At 45.7% G+C, this 20,627-nt stretch overlaps 1 pseudogene; it reads left to right on the top strand.

Annotated features, from left to right (window-relative positions):
- The window catches only part of LOC115311522, a 144,911-nt pseudogene extending 125,726 nt beyond the window's left edge, over positions 1–19,185 (top strand).
- The last annotated feature ends 1,442 nt before the right edge of the window (positions 19,186–20,627 follow it).

Raw genomic sequence — 20,627 nt, 5'->3', positions numbered from 1 at the left:
AAAACTTCCTGTCTATTACAGACCTGCGTTGAAGCAGTACTGCGTTTATATGAAATGAGAGGCGAAAAGAAAGCACCCTCTGCTCTGCAAATGAATGCTTATTCGAGTTGTTTTTCTAAGTTATGCATATATGGATTTTCGTGTTGGCTTGATAACCTTCCTACACGATTTAGCCACGTTCGCCGCGTTTGTTAAACAGGGTAAGCGGGAAAAACCAAAACCCCGCGTTTCGAGTTTTGAACACCCCTGCGTTTCGGTTTTCGACAAATCCAAAGGTGTCCTTTGTTTTTTGTTATGAATCCCAATGTGGAGACAGCGGAATCCGTTTTCTCCCATTCCTCTTTGTCAAGAGACTGGTACGGCCTCTGCGTCTACATCAAGGCGCCTCTGCAGGAAACATAAGAGCGGCGATAGCCTCAACCGATTGCGCACCGCCCGCCAAACCCGGTCACCCCGGCTTCCCTGTGCAGAAGTCTCGCATCGCAATTAGCCAACTGCTTGGCATTGGTGTACGGACCATTCTTGAGATCACGAAGGAGACGAAAGCAACCGAAGCACAGCTTTTCTGACGGGTAGTGCACGAAAGCACCCGATGACGAAAGCCCCGTGTCAAATGCCCCACGCGAACACGTCACCCTTTTCGCCCGGCTTTCAAAAGCCCCACTTTGGGAAGACAATGAGTCGTATCCCTCGAGCTTGTGTAGCATGTACACGCGAGCTTGTGTGGCGTAATTATGCCATACCCTGGACTCAAGCAAAAAATAACTGGATAGAGTGTTTCGTTCTTCAGGCGTGCCCTATACACATTCACAGCTTGCGACGTTACTGAGAGTAAAAACAAGTAGAAAAGATAAGTCACTGGCAAAACGCAGCTTTTATTAGGAATTAAATCAGTTTTCGTCGGCTCTCAAGCACTCGCTGATTCCCAGTTTCGGCGAAGTGTGTTCTGTCGAAGCTGTTAACCCGTAGCTCATGGCGCCATGCTTTATGACATCACCAAACACCGGTTTCATTCTAAATATGTTTGGATTCATCTATGTAGATAAAGTCTATAATTCTGCGCCTGAGCTTTTTCATGACGGCAGAGTGCATAGCTCAAAATACGTTTTGCAGACCGTCAACATATTTGGTTTAGACATGGAAAAATGCTGGTTGAAGAGCAAAGAGGAATATAGTACAGGGGCGGTGAAGACGGGGCTTTTGGAAAGCGGACAATACGGAATGGGTTAATTTAACACCGGGTTTTTGAAATGTGGGGCTAATAATGTTGGGTTTTTGTGACAGGGATTTTTCACAAGGGAAGATTGTGCTACACCCCCTTTGACACACTCTCAGAAGAACCCACAAGTGAAGGCAAGAGGCGGCGCCAAGTCAAGTATGGTGACATCACGTTGTGACATTGAGATCGTGCTTCGACCGTTTCTTTCGACGAAATGAGATACCCATAGTCAAAAAGCTAACGGCCGAATACTCCACGAGCACTGAACTCCCCTCGTTGAAGCCTTGGACTGTGCGTCGCTTTCTCCCCTGCATTGGATTCAAGCATGACAGAAGAGACCGAAACTCGCGGCTGATTGAACGAGAGGACATCGTCACCTGGCTGCTGCTGTAACTGCATGAGATCGCACGTCCCGGAAGAGATGGTCGTTATATATTGTACCTGAACGGGACGTGGGTGACTGCAGGGCGCACTGTCTCAAGGTTGTGAATCGATATGACCGTTACCTCGTCTTTCTCGACGCGTTCATGCGTGGTCTCTCGACGGGCCTCGAGCAGCCATCGGGAAAGAGCCAAGGCCTTATCGTCGCCCACATCGGCAGCGAGGACGGCTTCGTCGAGGACTGCCTTGGCACGTTCTGTGGCCAAAAGGTCGGCAATTACCAGGAAAAAAATGGAAGGCGCCCGCTTCGGGAAGTGGTTCAACGGTACCCTAGATCCCTAGACAAACACAACAAGTGGTCGTAAATATATGCTCTTAGCTTTTTCGCTAAAATTGTAAGGTCGCAGATAATTTTACAAGTTATCACAATACCGTTAATACAGCTGGTACGTTGCTACAAACAATTCTTAGTCTCAGTACCACAATGCACAGTGGATTAGAGAGGCAACACTTTTTGACCTACATTTTGACATTTTGACCTGACGGCCTTCGCCTTGCTGCTTAGCTTTCGGAGGGTGATTTGCAATGGAGCATCAAGAGCTATGGTCAGCTACTTCTCCAGATCGTGGCAGCGAGGAAATTCATCTGGAAGTTTGTGGGATTCCAAAGTCACACTTATCAGGAATGCAAGTGAAATGTTGACCACTTTGTGCTCACAACTGCGGAACACCTTGTCCGCATGCTGCAGAAGGTTGAAGACATGGCGTGATGGACGGACCAGGGGGTTCGGCTGAGACTGAGAACGATACGACTTCAAATTCAAAACGCTATCACTATGCTCCACTGGGTCAGTCTGCAGAAACTCCTAGCAGAAGACACGAAGCTTCTATTTTCTGCACACGCTATGGGTGATGTACCCCAACATATATTCAAGAGACTCGGTATCCAAGTCGTCGATATCTCAAGCTTCATCCTCTAGGAAGCTGTCCTCAAAAATAACTCGTCTGCTGCATCAAGGTTCTTTCTTGACGCAGCCTTCTTGATTTCTATAGATTCAAGCAGGTCGGCGCTGTCATCGATTGCATAGCTCCCTTTGCGGCTTTGCTTGAACAACTGGCTCAACATAATCAGCCGCAGTGCGAGTTTAAGTACGAGGGCCCTAGGCACCGGATTTCTGGAGCGAACACATGAAGAAAGGTTTTCCAGAGCGTATTGGGTGAGACGGCCAAGCAAGACGAACTTGAACTTGTGCATGTTGAGAAGCTGGTGCTGGATATGGAGGGAACTTGACATGGGTACAAGCACACCAGCTTGTACGAACTTGAAACACGCCCCTGTTGTTGTTTTTTGTATATAAAGTCGGGAGAACTTTCCAATAAGCTCTTTGACGAAAGCGACTGCTTAATCGTGCGAGCCTGGCTTGAACAGGCTCATCGCCATACTGATGCCTCGTGATGTCATCAGGGAAAACCACCAGAGCACCTATTACACATTCTAAGCTGTGGTTAGGGCCTCCGAAGAAAGCTGGTCTAGGCACACTTGTACGCGGATGGCAGCTCTCACACTGTGGTTTAAGACAGTGTAGCGTGCATTTTATGATTCACATGCCGGGAAAACCATGCCGGCGCAAGAGCTTGGGCTCGCAGCGCTCGAGCTACGACCGACTGCGAGACCTCGGGCGATTCTATAAATGCTTTTCTTATCGTAACATTCAGCCGGCCAATTCTTGTCTCTACAATTGGTGACCCGGACGTGATACGTCGCTATGGCTCTCGAGAACACCGCTACCACAAGTGTCGCCGCCGTCACGTGTCGACTTCCGAAATTTTGGCCAGCGGATCCTCTGGTATGGTTCGCGCAAGTGGAATCACAGTTCGTCACCGCTCGGATCACCAGCCAAGCTACGAAATTCCATCACGTCGTAGCGTCTCTTCCTCTCGAGGTGGCCATGGAAATCCGAGATTCAATCCTCTCGCCTCCAGACGATCAGCCTTTTAACAAGCTTCGCTCGGAACTGATGAAACGAACATCCACATCGGAGCAAAGACGGCTCCAGCAACTAATAACTTCCGAAGAGCTCGGGGACCGAACGCCCCCCTATTGAAAAATCCACCAGACCGGTTTGGTGTGTCCTAGTGTTTTCTGACGTAAACAACAGACCGGCCTGGTGTGTTCTGTTGCGCACATCAGACCAGCCTAACCTGTTCTGTTGTCCCCACCAGAACACGTCAGGCTGGTTTGATGTGCCCATCACATCATCCTAGTGTGGTCTGATGTGCACATCAAAACACACCAGGCTGGTCTGACGTGCACAACACAGCACACCAGAATGGCTTGATGTGCACACTACGCCACACCAGACTGGTCTAATGTCCACACCAAGGCACACTAAACTGGCCTGACATGCACACCAGGGTGCCTCTGGTGAGCACACATTACGGATATATGTCTGGTGTTGAATAAAAACATGTTTTCTTGTAAAATTAAATAAGATGTACAGAGCTCAAACACCACATTTGATTTTATAAGGTGCTTAATTGAAGGGGTGATGCAACGATTCACTTCAAATAATATGTACTTTGCGTAAGCATGTTGGCACAGTGTAACAAACGTTTACCTATATGCAATAGCCTGATGGAAAGAATACAGGCTTGTCTCGTCAACAATCGTCAGCAGCTTGTCATCAATGAAAACATTTCAGTCGGCATTTGACATCATCAGAGGCCGTAAACATGGGTTCCGCAGGCTCCAGAAAACACCGGTCTTCTTCTACCCAGCCAAAAACTTGCGGCGGTGACTTTTGCTTCTTTCTTGACGTTGACAGAAGTGGACAGGCGGGCGTTCTGCCTTCAGTTTCGTTATCGCTTGGAAGTTCTGTTGTTAGGCCCCTCGTTGGCAAGTTCTCCTCGTCACTGTCACTCACTTCACTATCACTAGGTCCCGCATCAGACACTGTTCCACTTTCTGGAATCAAAACCACACAGGGACGATCGCGACACCTCGTCTGGTAGAAGGATCCCGATGGAATTTCCTTCGGGCAGCAGTAGAATACGAAGCCTAAAAGAAAAGAGCACCACGTCAAATTCTACCAGAAAACAGGGATGTACTAAACCACGCCAAACAGGAAGCTTTCTCCCGACAATTACAGCCGATTCCTCGTGCACAGGTATGTAAAATTCAGAGTGAACGCCCGCCCCTAAAGTAAACTACTGAAACACTGCCAAATCTAAGCACGGAACGGAACACCACAGAACTACTATGCGACTCCTCTCTTAAGACTCACATGCAGCGACTGTGCGAAAAAAAAAAAAATCGGTGCGACAGCCGACGCAGCGAGTGCGATCGCAATGTTTGGTTTCACACGCTCCAACAACAGCGCGATTTCTGTCGGAGCGGCTGGCGCTTCGGACACGGACGCGACGCGTTTCACTTTGTCTAAAATACAACAAAAACGTCTTAATAAGCATACATGTTTTAGGAATGCAATATGTAACCAGAAATTTATAATAACGAAGCATTAAATCAGAAGCTTTTATGTGCCTACATTTATTTTCGCGGATGAAAGCTGGCTAATGAACAGCTGATTGACGAGAAAGCGATCGCACCGGCTCTGCGGCAAAATACCAACTTGGTGGAAACCAGTTGCAGAGCCGCTGCGACAATGCGACTGCGATTTTAATTGCACATATACTAGAAATCGCACCGATTTCGGGCGAGAATCGGAGCATGTGAAAGAGCCTTCGCATATCTACTATGTACTTTTTTTTTCCCCGACCTTCATACGTTTCAGGGTAAAATACGTCAGTGCTATGGAATCCAGAACTTGTAAAAATTCAAAATTAGCATATTTCAGAGCAAAGTACTGCTTACCTTTGTAACATAAGGTCGAAGTGCGTAGCACGGCGTGGACGATACGCATCTTGGGCGCCGCCATGCACATCGCAGACGACGGAGCGACGGAGTATTTGGAAACCCCTCGCGGCGAAAAGTCGAGACCGCGAAACCGAAACCAGAAAATGTATTTCCTAAGATACGTTAAACATTTTGCATGAGTATTGCTTTGGGTCCCAGAAACATTATTTTTATATTGAATGTGTCCTAAAAATACACAAACATTTTTTAAAGTACCTAAAAGGGTTAATAAAAATAAAAACGAAAGGAAAACTTTAGTGTTGCTAGAAGGGCTAGGAATCGTCGGCGGCGTCTGTGCACACTGGGCAATTTGCCCCGCCAGCGAGCTGCTGAGCGCGAAGGAAAAAACGGTCGTGGGAGAAAAGGTAAGGATTAAGGATATTTCTTTGTTTCTTTTTGTGCTTGCTGCGTTACCATGTGGGGATTTCGCATTATTAGGTCTGCTGAGACACTTGTAGCTTTATTTTCAGTGAACGATTCGATCCTGAATGTATAGCTTTACAGAAGAAAAATTTCCGGGCGGCTATCAGTTCGAAAGTCTTTGTTACCCAGCATTGCTAGCCGGCTAGAGTTGTCATTTGGACACCAGTTTGAGTTGTCTTCACTACTTGTGGGGTCTCTCTGTAATAATCGCCGCGCGATCGGCATGTGCTTCGCTCGTCTCCCAGGGAGTGACACAATACAACGAGAAGATTGCGAATCGGTTTACTATACTTCCCAGTTGTCCGTCTTCGAGAGCCGGCACTGCGGCCCGCCGAGCCGGGTTGTCGCCCGTCATTCAGAGCTCGCAGTCGCTGTCTGTGTACAGGCCTGCGGATCGTCCTCCCCACGCCAGCGCTGCGTAAGCAAGCTGTTCCGGGCTATCACAGTCAGTCTCGCTGCGGAACCACTCCGGGATCGTCATGGCCTAGGTCGGTGTGGCCAGGGCTCGCCGTTTCCGCCGGTCCTGATCGGAACCTCGCTGGCGGAAAGCTCCAGGAGTCGCCATGAGCCAGACCAGCCAGAACGGCTCCATCGTTCCTGCGCGGCCCCAGCCTGGTGCGGCACGCTCTTCCTGTTTCCTCGCGCTCGCCCCCGGCTAGAAAATGTGAGTAATTAGAAACATACTCTGCATGCTAGAGAACAGTATGCGCGTTACAATGGCTGTACCGTGATATGCAAGCCTGGTGTGAAAAGGTGACAGGCAACAAAGTGCACATGTGAGAAGGATATTTACGCTTCACTTGAGCTCTTTCTAAAGAAAAACTTACGCATCCTGTTTTCTGCATGCCGTCACATTTGTTACCAGATTCAGCGTTAAATTTTGTTGCCGAAACAGACAAAGCTTTATGTGCTGCGAAAATTTACTATTTGAGAACTTGCAGATTTGGAAGGTTTTGGTTACGACCGCGCGTGTGCCGAACGGCTATGCCCACATACAACTACGACTGCCGGAACGGGCCTCTCGCTTCTTGAAATTCTGATCGCCTGATTCTGGACGTCACAGCGAAGCAACAATCGGCCCAATTGATCCTGTTGTATTTCCCTATGTGGTGTCTATAGTCTGTTGCAACCTAAGAACGAAGGGCAAGGGTAAGACGGGCCGGGGAGGAGGAAGCAGGCGGAACGCTAAAGAGAGAAGGAGGTTTTCCCCTCTCTTCTCCAGCGTTCCGTCTGCTTCCTCCTCCCCGACCCGTCTTACCCTCGCCCTTCGTTCTTAGGTTGCAACGGACTATAGTGACTCGTAGAACAACTTGTATAAAATTGTTATTTTGCTGAGTAGTCTGCAAAACAAGTTCGTCAGACCACTTTCCAAGCCTGCACATCTATTTCCGTTCACTTCAACAGCAACAATTACTGTAGAATTTACTTACCTGATGCATCACACTGCAGTGATCCACTTCTGTTGCCGTGTCACTTCCGAAGATCTCGAGGGGAAGCGGTATAGTTTGACGCTTGAGTCGCCTTCGTGACTGTGACAGTCTTTCACGCAGCAGTAGCGACATTTATTTTTTGGGGGAACCCTATCGAACCCCAGCGGGTTCCTGTAGCATCTCACCTATTCCTATAGGAGTAGGCAAGATGCTACAGAAACCCGCTGGGTTCATGGAGACGTGAAGTCGGGACTTACTTTTAAGAAGAACGGTTCCCAAAAAGGCTCATGCCGATCCAAAATGCCACATTCACACTTGGTTTCTAAATGCACCCGCCTGCAGTCCTTCCGATCCGGGCTGTCCTGGCCTACCCGGTCTTTTATTTTGCAGCCGCTAGATGGCGCAGTACGTAGTGACAAATTGCATTGGCGGTTAATATTTGGGTCACTTAATGTGAGGGGAGTGGGTGGAGTGGAATGGGGGGGAGAGATTTGTTTTATCGAGATTCTGCTGAGTCGTTGCCCAAGACGCCTCCGACTGTATGTTGCAAATCTTAATTTGTTTTTCATCTGTATAAAAGCAGACATTAATTTACTGACAGGATGACAGTGCTGGTAGGCCCAAATCTAATTATGTATTTGCAATCTGAACTGCTGATAATGTAGTTGCAGGTAGTGACAATCTCAATTTAGTGGAGCAAGTCAATTGATTGTTCAGGAGAGGCTCTGCCCAGTACTGTTATTCACATGCTTCAGGCCCTTCTACCGTTAAGAAAATAGTGTTTCACCCTCTTTGCACACAGGAGCAGAGGGATCAAAAGTTGCTTTTTTAGGGGCAGGACAACACTGTCATACTACTATAGCCAGGCTTTTAACTCAACAAATGGTTGATGACAGAACAGGAAGACATCATTTCATGACTTCTTTATGCAGTGTAGCACGATACAGTCATTGCTTACCTGACAGGCGAGTAGTTGTAACAACGAGAGTTGGTAAGGTTGCCAGTATCCCACATGAATAAATACTATCTTAAAGGCGTGATTTCAAAAGGTAGTGTTCATTTATTTAGTGCATAAAGCAGCCTGGCTGTGGCAACATCATAGCAACAATACCACCTTAATGGTAGTGACCGTAGCCCTTGTGTCACCTTACTAAAAGTACCGCAAGAAAGAGCTGACATTACCTCTACAGGTTTGCATCGTCATAAATCAAGTTAAAGCGATTTGCTAATGGTCTGAAAATCCTAAAACAAGTGAAAGTGATTTACTGGTGGAGTGAAATTACGAAACATTTTGAGGGCATGCATTGCTGAAATCTCACCCTATTAGCAACTGTAGCATACATTTTGTTTGGGAATATGCATGCTTCCTGCTATTACTACAACAAAGAAATGGGGTTTAATGTTTTGACTAACATAGCTCCTGAGCATAGGGCTAGATTGACGTTGTGAAGGAATATTGTGCTTTATTTATACTGCATTGCACGTCATTTTGAATATGTTGTGCGGCTGTCTTTTTCTTTATTACAGCTACAGTATGTCCTAGCGTATAAACAAATCAAGACCTTGATGTTACTCGTCGCTCTAACCTTTAATTTGCTATCCTAGGTGCTGCAGTGGCTGCTCTACCTGGTGAGGCCGTGGCCTCCTCTTGGCCACCTCTCTTTGCTGTCCAAGATGGTGAGGTACGTATCTGGGCCTACAAGACATTTTGTCTATTGTTTTCACTTCACTGACTTGTTCAGGAGAACAGACTAATGGCAGAAAAAACAAGGACACAAACAGGCAGGCACACAAAAAGGCAAACACAGGTACTGACTTAAAGGTGCACTAAAGATGTTTCTCAGATTGTCTGTTCTTGGTGATAACTCATTCGACAGGCTCTAAGCATCCTAAATATCCAAAAATTATGCTCGTTCCATTCCTATTTTCCTTCTAAAAATAAAAATAAAAGAACATACTTAAGTCTTGCCATAGGACGAGCAGGTGAACTATCTTTGAAAAAGTGTACATGCGGATGACAGTGACAACAGTGCTATCTGATAGCCGTGTCCCACAAATTACACTTTAGCAGTGCCAATAATACCTATCCAGGGGTTAGTAAGCTAGCCCGCTTCACTAGTATAGACTAGCAAAGAAGACAGAGTATGGGTGGATGGTAAGGGCTATACCCTTTGTAACGGGCAGCAGCTTGTGCCACCTAGCCTTACATTTCGTCATCCCTTCTTTTTTTTTTTTTAATTGTATAAATTTTGTTCTAACACAACCCCACCCCCCTTTTTAAAGTGATTATATTGCTTATTTATATCATTTTGTTTATCCTTCCCTAGATCTTTTCAACAAATCTTCCAATCTCCTCTTAGTTACCGCATTTCTTTCTCTATCCATTTGTCCATCCATGTCCGGAAAACCCAGTGCCCCCTCCCAATCCGTAGTTATCCGCTCAAGATGGTGGGACGAAGCCTCGTGCGCCTTAAAATTACATGTTCTATAGTTTCCCTTTCGCGGTTACATACGTCGCACAGAGAGTCCACTTCCTGGAATTTAGCCCTTTACGTTCTCGTTTGTAGCACCCCCGTTCTAACTTCAAACAACAAAGAGCTCCCCACTGAATTATCATACAGCTGTTCCTTCTTTATTTTTTTGTTTTTATGCCCTGTATATTGTTAAAGCTGATTTCCCCTGCATTCTCTCTTCCCACAATTTCCTTTCTGTTTCCTTTACTCCCTTTTCTTCTGATATGCTCTGATCGGCTCCATCTCGTTGAATGTACTTAAATATCAGCTTGCGGGTTCGGTTTGTCCACTTAGTGTTTAGACTTTTTATATATAGCTACCTGTACACTTTCCTTGCCCACCGTGTCTCCTCAATTTCACCTAGTCTTATTTCAAATTTAACTTTACTTATCGCCTCTCTACTCGAAAGATGCCCAACCCATATCCCCCTGTACTCCCTCATTTGGTGTATTCCCATGTGCCCCCAATGCCAACCCACCCACACTCCTTTGCTGTATCTCTAAACCTGCCTGGATTTCTGACCTCATAGACAATACCGTATTCCCAAATCACAGTCCTGGCACCATGACTCCCTTCCTTACAGCCCTAACGACTTCACATCTATTATAGTTCCATAGTGCCCTGTGTTTCATGACAGCTGAATCTCATTTCCCCTTCTTTATTACAATATCTTCATGGTCTTTTAGACACTGTCTTCCTTCACTTAACCATATTCCCAGATATTTGTACTTTTCTATGTGTTCTATCAATGTGTCCTCTATCTCAAGGGGTTCCCCCTTCTTGTCTTTATAACCGACTGGGATTATACCCAACTTGTCCCTACTAAATTTTAGTCTTAAATTGTCCCCTTCTCTGCTGCAAATCCTGATGAGTTCCCGTATTGTGTCACGACTTTCTGATACTAGTTCAATATCGTCTGATACATTAACCGTGGCAATATTTGATCTACTTTATGTCCTTCCTTCGTGTTAGTCAGATCAAAACCTAGGTTGCACTGTTCTAACTTTTTCCCATCTTACTGAGGTATATCATAAAGACCAGGGGAGACAATGGCCAAACCTGTCTGAGATATCTTTTTATTGCTGCTGGTCTTGTAGTTTCGGCTTCCCATGTTATAATCACCCCTATTTTCCGTATCAACCTATTCTAGAAACTTAACCATGGTTCCCTCTAGCCCATATCCCTTCAATTGGTTCCAGAGTTTTTCCTGATTCACATTGTCATATGCCCCTTTGATGTTTAAAAATGCTACCCATAATGGCCTTTGACTTGTCATTGCTATCTCTATGCACTGAGTGATTATGAATAAATTTTCATCCAGTCGTATACCTTTCCTGAAACCATTTTGAAGCTCCCCCAGAATCTGTTTTCTCTTTGCCCATTCTTCCGTTCTTCTTTTTACAATTTGCATAGCTAGTCTGTATATTTCTGAAGTTACTGTGATTGGTCGGAATGATTTGACACTGTCTTTTTCTCTCTTGCCCTTATATAATAATCTCATCCTGCTCCATTTCCAGTCCACTGGGTACCTCCCTCCCATAAATATCTAGTCAATCACCTGCCTTAGTTTCAATTTGCTTGTTTTGCCTAGAACTTTTATCAATCTCATTGGTATGCCGTCTGGACCTGTTTCAGTGCCAGCCAGAACCTTTCCTTCTACTTTTTTTCCCATTCCTCTGTGGTACTTTCCTCTTCCTCACTATGATCCTCCGCATGTGTTGTGTAGACGCTACCATTCCCTACGACCTGAATTGATTCTAACTCCGAAAATACTGCTTCGATTGTATGTCTAATGTATTCTCCTGCCTCATCCCCTTCTACCTTTGTCCCTTCCTGTGTTGTTAGTGCCTGCTGGTACGCCTCGGTCATTTTTCCCTGTGCGCTGATGTGTTCCCAGAATCTTTTTGCCGCATTCCTATCCTTTTAGCTTTTCTCTATGATACACTGGACCCCTGCTCTCCCAATTTTGGCCGGTATTAATGCTAATGTCTCCTGCTTTCTTTCCTGAAATTCCTCCCATTTTGTCGCTACTTCGGCTAGTGTGGCCCCCTTTTTCTTTGCCCATCTGTGTTCTTTAGATGCCACTTGGTGTCTCGATATGGCTGCCTTAACCTCTTTATCCCACCAGCTTTTGGGCTTGCGTTTTAGTTTTCTTCATCCTTGTTTGATTCAATATTTCTCTAACTCTCTTTTGAAAACACTTAGTCTTCATATGTCCATTCTCTTTCTGGTTGCTTGGATACAATGTTCTCGATCTGCTTAGATGCCTCTTGTAACTGTTTAAGATTTAAGTTATTCCTACCCTCTTGTTTTTGATTTTGCATTTTTGCTTTTATTGTGCCAAATCTGATTTTGATTCTCTTATGGTCGCTCCCCAGACCTTAGACCTACATACCTCCTAATCTGTTGTATATTTTACGCGACGTTAAACAGTAGTCAATAGTCGAGTGCGAGTTCTTTCTTTCCCATGCTATTTTTCCATCACATTTCACCTGAGCGTTAACCCATTAACCTTTGCTGAATGCCTCTAACATCCTCCCTGTTGTATCTGTATGTCCATCAAAGTCTTCCAAATATGCATTCACGTCCCCCAAGATAATTATTTCCTTGCTAGTGCCAATTTCCCTAACGTCTCCTGATATACATGTCAAGTGTTCTGCATTTTCCTCCCCTGCATCACTCCCTGTTTTTAGATAAACAAAACCCAGGATTGTGTCTAAACCACCAACATTGCCTTTGACCCACATGTGTTCCCTGCAGCCCTTTCGTTCCCTTTCCCATTCCTGAACCTTAACTAACACCCCTAATCCCCCTCCCTTGTGTTCCTCATTGGCCCGGTTGCATACCATCCAATGATATCCCGGTATGTATGGTGGTTCTTCCATATGCCTGAGATGTGTTTCTGCTAATCCATACACTGCAAAGTTTCCTGAGTATGTCCCAACTAAACAAGCTTGGCGCAGTATGGCCATAGTAGCTTTGCGCCATAAAGCCCGCAATCAACAACAACACTGCAAAGTTGTCGCTTTCTAATCGCTCCTCAATCTCCCCCCACTTTATTCTGTTCCTGCCCTCCTGCATGTTTATGAACGCTGTTTTTTTTTCCTAGTCCTGCAAGGCTTCCTCTCACCCTCCCAAACCCTTTCCCCTGTACCTACATTTTGGCCCTCATTTACACCGGCGCCCTCAGGGCTCCGGGGCTCCGCAAAAATGTATGATGTGACACCCAATGCTATCGCCTACTGTGCTCACAGTGGTTCCACTGTAGTGGATGCCCATTGTAAAAGGGTCGGAGCGAGCTTCGTCCACCGCCCTGTTTACTTTCATTACTCCATACTCAAATCGTCGGCTCAACCCCCTTATCACCCGGTTAGCTTCCACCACCCGCTTCTCTATCTGCAAAGACTGTCCCCAGACCTCTGGAACGGTGCATATTTGCACATGCACAGTCTCAGAGACGTCCCTCAGCTTACGTAACCCCAACTCTATCTGCCTGGCGAGGTTCTGGCTCCGTCCCTTTAACACATCATTTAGTCCTGCGTGTACAAACACTAGGTTCTCTCCTTCCCTGTTTTTCCACACCTCCACCTTTGCTTTGGCCATAGCATCTACCACACACTTTCCTGACTGAGCCATACGGTTACCCTCCCATCCCCTTTCATCCTGTCCAGCAGCCCCTCCTTAACCCTTGTTATGTATGAGTCTCCTACCACCAGCACCCTCTTAACCCCCGACTGCCTCTCTTCACCCCCTCCAGCTCTCTGTGCTTTCTCTGCCTCAAGTTCTGCTGCCTTTCTCAAGCCCTGCTGTACTGCAGTACTATACAGCTGTGCAGGGTCCTTTCCTACAGTCAATCACCTCGTCACTATTTAACTGGCCCCCTTTGTCTGCCCCCCCCCCCTTGCCGTCTTCTCTGCCACCTCACCCTTTTTCTTATTAACTACTCCTGTCAGTTGCTGCACCATCTCCTCATACTTCTTCTTATGCTCTTCCAACTCCGCCTTCCACTCTTCCCCTAAGCTCCCCTACCTGTCGCTCAACCTCGGCTCTCTGTTCCTGTTATTGTCTCAGCTCTCCCGCCGCGCTCCCTACCTTACTTTCCCATTCCCTGGTCATCTCCACCACATCCGCTTCGGCCCTCTTATTCATATCTCCGACCTGCGCCTCGAGCTGAACCTGCTTCTCCCGCTCTACCCGTATCTCCCACTTCGACTCCTGAACCGTATCCGCCCATTCCCTTCCTATTCTCCCAAAACCAAGTTCTACCTTCTCGCAACTCCGACAGATAAAGTTGCTCTCTTCGGCTTCTGCTACAGTTTTGAGCTCCTACTCCATCATGCAGCTCCAACGGCCACACTCCTCAGATTCTACATCGGGTCCCCCTTTTACATTAGCCTGCGCATTTTTCTTCCTTCGCATATTCACCATTACCTACGGACACACAGCGCGACCCCACGAAAAATATCGCACCAAAACCAAAAAAGCCTGGGTAACGTCCCTGTCCACAGTACCAACTAGCCCGCCAAAAGTTTCAAACGTGGAGGTGGTTTGGTCTTGTGACCCTACCTAAAAAGCCTGCTGTAACCCAACTATCCTATCACTACTTTAAAAACTGCTTTCTGCTACCTCATAAAACCACCAGAGTTAGAGCAAAAATGCTTTACAGCAGGGTGGTAAACCTGGAGGATCAACCCCAATGGGGTGTGCTCCTTGCCTTTAGCGTGCAACACCTTCAATGAAGCAGATCTAACAAGCAAGCCTATCCTATCGCTACTTTAAAAAGCACACTCGCAACTAAACTAAATACACCAAATATTGCTTAGCTTCGCAGGAGCTCTGGAAAACACGTCCTCTTTGTCAGCTGATAAGCAGCTGACTGGTGAGACATATTGATGCCTATTTCGGAACACAGAAAGGGAAGGTAGTGAGCTTTGGTAATAGCACACTCATTCGTGTTTTCTTTTTCATGTCTTGTCATAAAATGGAGCCAAAGGTTTTTTTTTTTTTTTCACATTGCTCGGCTGCTTGAGGTTGCAAGTATTTGTACAAAACATGGGTGTGTACAGCAGTATACTTCCTTCATACCTGGCGATGTCGAATTTAAAAATTGTCAAATGGTTAATTAAAGTCAAGCTTTCATGAAACAATTTTTTTATATCATTATTAGTATTTGATGTGTACAGCAATAATGGACCTCCTTTCTTAATGCATATTCCAAAGCTGAAATTACTTCTCTTAAAGGGGCGCTCGGGAGCTTTCTAAGACGGCCTATTTATGGCCGTAACACATTCTATGTGCTCTAAGCATCCCAAATATTTAAGTTTAAATCATGTGCAGCTTAGTTCACTAATAAAAATGTGATAAAAGATAGTGAATCTCAGACATACAAATGGCGGCACTGAACCCAGCCGAATGTAGGTGAGGAACGAACGGGGCTCATCAGACAATCACAAGCGATAGCTTCACGTCCGGACAAGCAGCCAACCATCCCTGCTCGTCTGCACAAGAGGCCCTCGCTTGCAATTGACTGACAAGTGTCTTTCGCCGTTCCACCCTATTCGCCTTGATTCGGTTCAACCGCATTCGCTATCTTTGATCACATTTTTTAATAAAGAAATAGGCCACACATGATTGTAAGTTTTGGACTTGTGGGATGTTAGAGCACATAGGTTGAGTTAGGAACATACATAGGCCATCCTGGAATACTGGAGAGTGCCCCTTTAATTTATTTCATTTTTTTTATATATATCTACAGTTCAGCATTTCAGTGAAACAAAGCAGGAACATGATTGCAGACGAAAGTTGAGAGTCCATTTGTGTTGCCTGTATTTCTCCACTTTTTGTGCATTTTCTTGACAGTTTTATTCACTGCAGATTCATCTTGGACCTGGCATCAAAATGCGAGAGGCAGCATTTATACATGCCGTGGAAAAGGCTGCCACTCCTGGCCGCTCTCTCAGAATGGTCAGCCGATCACTGTGGGAGCCTGCGGAGCTCTTCGACAAGGGTGTGTCAGGGCAAGCCTGCAGGCATCTCCTCTAGGAGGGTGTGGTGAGAAAACGGCCCCTACCACACCAGGTGGGTATTTCTGATCAACCTGGAAGGGCACAGCACCTGTTGTGGCTGCTGTGCTTAGCTCTGAACAAAAAAAAAAAAAACAAAAATTTGGTTATGGGGATATTTATACAGCGTGTAGTTGGTCTGCCATTAAAGTTGCGACGAGTCACATGCTGTAGATGAGCAGCGTGTGACTCGTCGGAACTTTAATGGCAGACATAATGTTTGTATAGTGTGAGTTATGATTTACTATGATTTGGGATTTTTATGAACCTATTGTTCATTTTGCCTAGTGCAGCACACATGTACAGTGAGAGGCACTAAGAGGTCAGACAAGGTGAATGTGGACAGAGCAGGAGAAATGCCACTTGGGGTGCAGCGCTTTCTTTGCTCACTGGGAGCGAGGCCACAATGTTCGATCTGCAGTCAAACCTGATATTATCGAACCCGGTTAATTTAAAAGCACATGGTAAGGTAAAATTGAAAAAAAAAATTTAGTTTTTTTTCGCATTTTGAAAGGTTTAGTTCTTTTTGCACATTTTCCATTATCCCAGTGTTTTTGGAAAGCTATATTTCGGGCTGAAAATCACTTCTTCCGAAAGCAAGTAGCAGGTGACTACGCCTCCTTTTGGGATACACTCCCTGTTTATCGATGAATTCTCCAACAAAACAAAATCAACACAAGACCTAAAAGCTTGTCCAGTAACAGATAATCTAAAAAAATTATTTCGCAACTATTGCATAGCTTTTTTTCAACCAAGACAATCACGAGACGCTGCGCACGTTTTTCCCAGGTGTGTAGCGTGTGTACATTCAAGTGTTTGTGCTTTCATAACGACAAAATGGCGCCATTGAATGCTGTTCCTTTATTCAATGGTGGCAGCATTGCACAAGCCAATGTTTTGAAGTTTTGTGGATGGAACCCTGTTTGGAAAGCCACCAAGTGGCTGAGGGAAGTTGACATCACTCTAATATACTTTACGGACCAAGCGACATGGCAGGTCAAAAAAGAGGCCCGGCAAGCAGGGCGATAAGCCTAAAGGCGAAGATATGACTTTAGCGATGCCTTTCAAGCTGGCGGCTATTGAAAAAATGACTGTAAGGCTGTTGGTGCCAATAGAAATTTGTTATTCACCAGTTTTTTTACTTTAAACTCAATTATTTCAAAACAGTGTTTTTTAGTACATAGCTACCATTTTTTCCTTAACCTGACATTATAGAGGGTTGATTTTTTATTTCTACCACATACATGGGTGTTCAAAAATACTGGACTAAAATTAAAAATGTGCACCCAGCAGTTTTTGAGTTACAAAGTTTTTAATAGATGAAAAAAACTAAAATTTCAGTACTAGAATAGAAAAAATATTAAAGAAAACTTATTTTAGTTTGGTTCACATAATTCTAGTTCAGTGGATAAAACAATATTTCGAACAAAATGATATATGCATGACAGAAATACTCCTAATAGTCACCGAGAAAACTGTTCCTCAACATGGCCTCAAATGCATGGGGAGTATAGGACTTACCTTGTGCCCTTAAACTATTTGTAAATGGACTGGTAGCTGCAATAAAAATGCATAGCAAAAAATGCAATTACATCGAACGAAAATTGCAGCGTCTCCCCATGGACCGATCTGCCAAGAGCGCTGTTTAGCTCTGCAAGCTGGCTTTCCCCCTGTATGAGAGTCATATTGTGGGAGAGCCAGCTTGCAGAGAAAGCTGGCTTTTTTTTTTTTGAGCAGCCGCGTCGGCCGCCCAGGAGTAAAAGAAAAGTCTTGTGGGGGAGAGGGTGAGCCGGTAAACGAAGAAGCGGCCACTATATAACTGCAGTCGGCGTCCCTCATGATGTACAGATGCCCCTTCGAGCGTGAACAACTTTTCTAAATGTGGCGTGCTTGTTCGTTGTCAAATTCATTAAACCTTCTATAGAGAATTGCCCGCTATATCAAAGTGGTAGACGGTTTTTTGAGAGTTTGATATAGTCAGGTTTGACTGTATTATGTTGCCCACAGGTAGGCGAAATCAGATAGAACGTGGGAGGGCGGGCCGAGTGATAAATTGACTGATTATCAGGCTCGACACGACATAACCTCTTGTTTACTGTTGTAGTTGTGATTTTATTATTTTAAGGTTTTTTTTTTATGCATAACTACTCGTGTATTTCTTTTTATGCACTGCAGGTTTTATCACGCAATACCGATTTGCCAAAGCCATCATCTTAGCCATCCAGATATGCTGGCAAAAGTGGCATGGAAGAAAAGAGCCATGGACAGCCCAGTCTGCAGGAGAATGTTTGCGAGTGGTGCGTGTTGGGAAAAAAATAAAATAGTAAGTTCCATTCTCTTTGTCTTTGTAGTTTTGTTTCATGGCAGAATGAACACCTAAACCTGCAAAAAATTAGCAGTCTTTTTGCACAATTTGCTAGCTGTTGTCATCAGCAGTCCTTTCTGCATCTAAATTATATTGTGCATGCATGACCAGGTCACCACAGAAGACACTAGGTCAGCCGGATCACATCAGAACACGTCAAGACACTAGAACACGTCAGGATACTAGAACACGTCAGGACACTAGAACACGTCAGGATACTAGAACACGTCAGGACACTAGAACACACCAGGCTACCAGAATACACCAGGCCACCAGAACACGCCAAGACCCGTGTCTGAATTTCCGCTCTGATGTAAACGTCAGAAACACACCAGACCCGGGCTGGTGGATTTTTCAATAGGGCCTCCCAGCTTCTTCGACGACTGCAGCCGTTGGTGGGTGATAGATTGCCAACGTTTGATACCTCCCTGCTGCGAGAGCTTTTTTTTAATGGCTACCATCAAACGTACGCATGGTACTCGTTTCCACCCCATCTATGAGCCTTGACGATCTGGCTCAGCTGGCCGACAGAATCATGGAAGTCGCACTTCCCATCGTATCTTCGATCGACAGGATGCCTGGAGAAACGACTGCGACGACGAGACCGCAACACGCAGGCAGCGACTACCCGACATCTCCTGTGGTTACGGAACTTTGTCAGCAGATATCCGAGCTTACAGCGCAAGTAACAGCTCTCGTCTCCTGACCTCCTGCCCTCCACCAGAGCCGCTCAACCTCACGGCCAAGATACTCTTCCTATCCTAGGCGTCAACGCCAGAACAACGAAGGTTTGTGCTGGTATCACAGGACTTTCGGTGACGACGCTCGGCGATGTCACCAACCTTGCTCGGCGTCGGGAAACGAACTTGTCAACCACTAGAGGCATCTAGTGGTGGCAACCTGCAACCCAGTCGCCTGTTTTTCATCGTAGATCGTAATACAGGATTACGTTTCCTCATCGACACAGGGGCTGAAGTGAGTGTTCTACCAGTGTCATTTGAGCCCTCAAAACGTAGGAGGAAGACTCCTTACATTTTACAAGCTGCTAATAAATCATCGATTGCGACTTATGGAGAACAATCCCTGGCGCTGAACATCGGCCTTCGAAGAACATTCCGTTGGATATTCCTAGTTGCAGATGTTTCGTACCCCATATTAGGTGCAGATTTCCTTCGGTGTTTCGATTTGCTCGTGGATATGCACAACAAACGTCTCCTGGATAATACCACCAATCTAGCCGTTAATGCAATCATATGCCAAAAACCGCATATCGAAGCCGCTATTCATTTTCTTGCACCCTCAAGGTATGAAACGCTTCTAAAATACAACACACAACTAACACCGCTTAACAACTTTGACACGCCGGTGAAACATGACGTTGAACACCAATTGTCACCACGGGACCGCCAGTATATGCCTGTCCTAGACGTTTGCCTCCAGCACGGCTTAAGATTGCAAAAGACGAATTCGCACACACGTTAGAGCTCAGTATTATTCGGCCCTCCAACAGTCCATGGGCGTCTCCACTACACATGGTCCCCAAGATCCTGGGGACTGGCGACCATGTGGAGATTACCAAGCTCTTAATAATGCGACCGTCCCTGACAGGTACCCGCTGCCACGGATTGAGGATTTTACTGCATCACTGCAAGGGTCCAAGATATTTTCAAAAGTGGACCTCGTGAAGGCGTACCATCAAGTTCCCATGGCACCGCAAGATATTCCCAAAACAGCTATAGCCACCCCATTCGGTCTGTTCGAAAATCTTCGCATGCCATTCGGCTTGAGAAACGCTGCCCAAACATTCCAACGATTTATCGACACTGTAGTTCGCGGCCTCACATTTTGCTTCGCTTACCTTGATGACATTCTCGTATTCAGCGCAAATGAACGACAACACGAGCAACATCTTCGCATCCTCTTCGATAGACTTGTCAACAACGGCATCATAATTAACAAAAGCAAGTGCGTTTTCGGCGTCGGCGAGCTAGACTTCCTCGGGAACCACGTTGACAGGCGAAGAATTTCTCCCTTGCTTACGAAGGTGGAAGCTATCGCCAATTTTCCTCCACCGTCGAACATTCGCAAACTTCAGGAATTCCTCGGTCCAATTAATTTCTATAGCCGATTTATTCCAAAATGTGCCCACACCCTTCATCCTTTAACTGACCTTCTGCATGGCAACACAAAGGACTCCACACCGTATGTGTGGATAGAACTAACTTCCCATACTTTCAAGCAAATCAAGGAAGTCCTCACTTCAGCTACCATTCTGCTTCATCCCCATCATGACGCCCCAATTAACGTCATGGTGGACGCATC

The sequence above is a fragment of the Ixodes scapularis genome, unplaced genomic scaffold (assembly GCF_016920785.2).
Source record: "Ixodes scapularis isolate PalLabHiFi unplaced genomic scaffold, ASM1692078v2 PGA_scaffold4__175_contigs__length_147842914, whole genome shotgun sequence".
Lineage (NCBI taxonomy): Eukaryota > Metazoa > Arthropoda > Arachnida > Ixodida > Ixodidae > Ixodes > Ixodes scapularis.
Note: the sequence above shows the minus strand (reverse complement) of the source record. Positions and strands in the feature narration are given on the sequence as shown.